The sequence below is a fragment of the Triticum aestivum genome, chromosome 3D, assembly GCF_018294505.1.
Source record: "Triticum aestivum cultivar Chinese Spring chromosome 3D, IWGSC CS RefSeq v2.1, whole genome shotgun sequence".
In the NCBI taxonomy this organism is placed as follows: Eukaryota; Viridiplantae; Streptophyta; class Magnoliopsida; order Poales; family Poaceae; genus Triticum; species Triticum aestivum.
Window position 1 is genome coordinate 279,077,785 of NC_057802.1, and position 4,087 is coordinate 279,081,871.

The following is a 4,087-nucleotide window of genomic DNA, read 5'->3' on the forward strand; positions in this document are numbered from 1 at the left end:
GCTCCGTTTGCATGCATGTAATATGTCAAAATGTTCGTCATGAGATGCTCTTCATTTTGTTCCATTGTGCCATGCTTGTTTGAGGTCATGTTGATGCCCTAATTATCGTTGCAAGAGTGCTATATGATGTTAACTGCTGTCTGTTTTCAGAACTTGGTGATTTGCCTTTTTCATTGCATTTTGTGTGTGCATCCTATGAGCATGAGCTCTACATGTGTTTTGAAGTACATCATGCCATCTTTACAGTGGTGCTAGTCTTTTATTTTTAGGATCTCTGTGGTGACTAGCACAAGCATGCAAAGTAGCCTCCATGATGTTGCTGATTTGTGTGACTTGGTCATTTCTGCTAAGCATTTCTGGTAAGTCTGAGTCTGTTACGTTGTGATGCCATGTAAACCTCATGCTACAAGTCATTCTATGCATAATCTGCAGATGTTCACTAAGGATGTTTTGTTATAAGTGTTATGCTCTATCCATCCATGCCCTTGTTTGCATTTATAGCCTGTTGTAGCTTGTTGCAAACTTGCTCTCAAATTGCTAAATAATATTGTTGTCAGCCTGTTAACTTTAAGTTCAGTTTTGCCATGTGTTTTGCTAGTGATCCATGTATCCTATGACTATGCTATTGCCATGCTTAGCTTCATAATTGTGCCATCTTACTGCTGGTTACCTTTTCATGCCATGTATTGCTCTGTGGTGAGTGGTTCAAGCTCACCAACATGCCTACTTGTCGTTGTTTCTGCCTTGATCTGTTATTTTCACCGTCTGAATCTGTCATATTACTTGCTATGTTTACATGGGTGCCATCATATCTTCTGTGCCTTTTTGGCTCATGTTCAGTAAGGGACATTTGTGATATGCTTTGAGTAGAATCATGTCATGCTTTCGTTTGCCATCATATATTCCTGCAGCATGTCGTTTGATAGCTCTAAACATTGCAACCTGATGTTATTTCTGCCATGTCCTGGATTTCTGCCAAGTCTGTGATCTGTTATTATTTGCAATCTTGCCATGTCCTTTTGAGCATGTTCTATTGATTTCTGGAGATATTTCAGTGTTCATGTTTTGTAATGCTTTACCTGTACATCATGTCCATACCTTTTGTTCTCATGTTGTGGTGCTGTAGCATGTTGTTTTGATGCTTGCAAGATGCATAATTGCTATTTTGAACAGATTGTTGCTATATCTTGTTTGGAGTGTATGTGTTGCACCGTTGCTCCGTTTTGAGCATGCTCTATATGAAACTTGCTTGGTTTTGCATGTAGTTTCATATTCCCTTGTTGCGTCCTTGTTTTGAGGTGTTTGCTTGATGATTCAATGTAGTTTGCATCAATGCCATGCTCAACTTGTTTTGCTCATATCTTCTAGGCCGTAACTCCGAATCTAATGAACTTTATATGTAACTTGACTAGAATTTCATGTAGATCATATTGGTGCATCTTAAATTGCTGTTTAACAACTTGAAAATAAGGTTTATTCAGGTCTGGACCAATTTCAAAATTTGCATATGAGGACTTACCGGAATTGTTATATGTTAGTTCCGGCCTCATTTAAACTTGCTTTGATGTGTTGTTCTTGTATGCATCATCTCTTGCCATGAGTAGCTTCATGTAGCTTTGTCTTGCATCATGCTTGGTTGTGCATCATGCCTTGTTATGTGTTGTGTGTTTACCTTGTTGTGTGCTTCTTCTCGATAGTTCTCGTGTCGTTGCGATCGTGAGGATTCGTTCGTCTTCGTGGCTTTATATTCTTCATGGACTTGTTCTTCTTCCTAGCGGGATTTCAGGCAAGATGACCGTCACCTTGGATCTCATTACTATCATTATTATGCTAGTTGCTTCGTTCTATCGCTATGCTGCGCTACCTATCACTTGCTCCTCAATCCTCCCAAATTGTCATGAACCTCTAACCTTTGTCACCCTTCCTAGCAAACCGTTGTTTGGCTATGTTACTGCTTTGCTCAGCCCCTCTTATAGCGTTGCTAGTTGCAGGTGAAGATGAAGATTGCTCCATGTTGGATTATGTTTATGTTGGGATATCACAATATCTCTTATATTATTAATGCATCTATATACTTGGTAAAGGGTGGAAGGCTCGGCCTTATGCCTGGTGTTTTGTTCCACTCTTGCCGCCCTAGTTTCCGTCATACCGGTGTTATGTCCCATGATTTTGCGTCCCTTACGCGGTTGGGTAATTTATGGGACCCCCTTGACAGTTCGCTTTGAATAAAACTCCTCCAGCAAGGCCCAACCTTGGTCTTACCATTTGCCTACCACCTATTTCTTTTCCCTAGGGAGTCGCGCTCCTGAGGGTCATCTTTATTTTAACCCCCCCGGGCCAGTGCTTCTCTAAGTGCTGGTCCGAATTGAGTAGACTGCGGGGCCCCCTCGTGGAAACTCGAGGTCTGGTTTTACTCGTAGGATGTCTCATCCGGTGTTGCCCTGAGAATGAGATATGTGCAGCTCCTATCGAGATTGTCGGCACATCGGGCGGCTTTGCTGGTCTTGTTTTACCATTGTCGAAATGTCTTGTAACCGGGATTCCGAGACTGATCAGGTGTTCCCGGGAGAAGGAATATCCTTCATTGACCGTGAGAGCTTATAATGGGCTAAGTTGGGACACCCCTGCAGGGTATTATGTTTTGAAAGCCGTGCCCACGATTATGTGGCAGATGGGAATTTGTAAATGTCCGGTTGTAGAGAACTTGACACTTGACTTAATTAAAACGCATCAACCGCGTGTGTAGCCGTGATGGTCTCTTCTCGGTGGAGTCCGGGAAGTGAACACGGTCTTTGGGTTATGTTTGACGTAAGTAGGAGTTCAGGATCACTTCTTGATCATTACTAGTTGACGACCGTTCCATTGCTTCTCTTCTCGCTCTTATTTGCGTATGTTAGCCACCATACATGCTTAGTCGCTGCTGCAACCTCACCACTTATCCTTTCCATACCCCTTTAAGCTTTGCTAGTCTTGATACCCATGGTAATGGGATTGCTGAGTCCTCGTGGCTCACAGATTACTACAACACCAGTTGCAGGTACAGGTTTTGCGATGATCATGATGCGAGAGCGATGTAGCTAGTTTTGGAGTTCTTCTTCTGCTTCTTCTTCGATCAGGGGATAGGTTCCAGGACGGCAGCCTGGGCTAGCAGGGGGGATGTCGTTTGAGCTTCTGTTTGTGTTTCATCCATAGTCGGATGTTGATCTTATGTATGATGTATTGATGTATTCTTGCGGCATTTGCACGCCTTGTATGTATCCCCATCTATTATGTAATGTTGATGTAATGATATCCACCTTGCAAAAGCGTGTCAATATGTGGTTCTATCCTTGGTGGGACCTTCGAGTCTCTTTAGGATAGTATCGCATATTGGGCGTGACAATTTGGTATCAGAGCCTCGACCGACCCTAGGAGCCCCCCTTGATTGATCGTGTAGTTTGGCCGTTGTTGAGTCTAGAAGAAAAAATTTTCTGAGTCTAGTTATATCGGAGAGTAGGAATTCTTTTACTCCTCAGCCCCTTCGTCGCTCTGGTGAGAAATCTTGACGTAGGTGTTTGAACTATTCCTCTTCCCCTTCAATTTTTTTAGGATCTCGCGGTTAGTTTTCGTTCGTTGTCCATCCTCTTTTCAATCCGGCGCATTTCTCTTCGAGTGGTTTCGATCCTCGTCATCTTTGGCAAGACCAGTCCTCAGTGCTTTCTCAACCGACGTTGTTTCCCATCCGAAGTTGTCCTTGTTTTCACCGGAGTCTGTATCGAGTATCCATTCTACTCGTGCGAAGTCTTTGCATTCTCTCCTCAATTATTTCAACCGGTGCTTTTCTCTTCAAGATATTCGTCGATTCCTCGTTCAAGTTGCCTGTGTTTTTTTTCCCCGCCTGTAACGCCCGAGACCGACGCTCCAGACGGCTTCCATGTTTTTTCGTTATCGTTGTGTGTATTTATTTGTTTGTTGCATTCATCATCGCATTGCATCCGCATGTTTTCATAAAACTTGCATCCGCTCATAGTTGCCGCGTCCCCCCTTGCTTTCGTTGACCGTTTCGAGACCAACCACACTTGCAACGTTGCTCCTCGTTTTCTCTCTT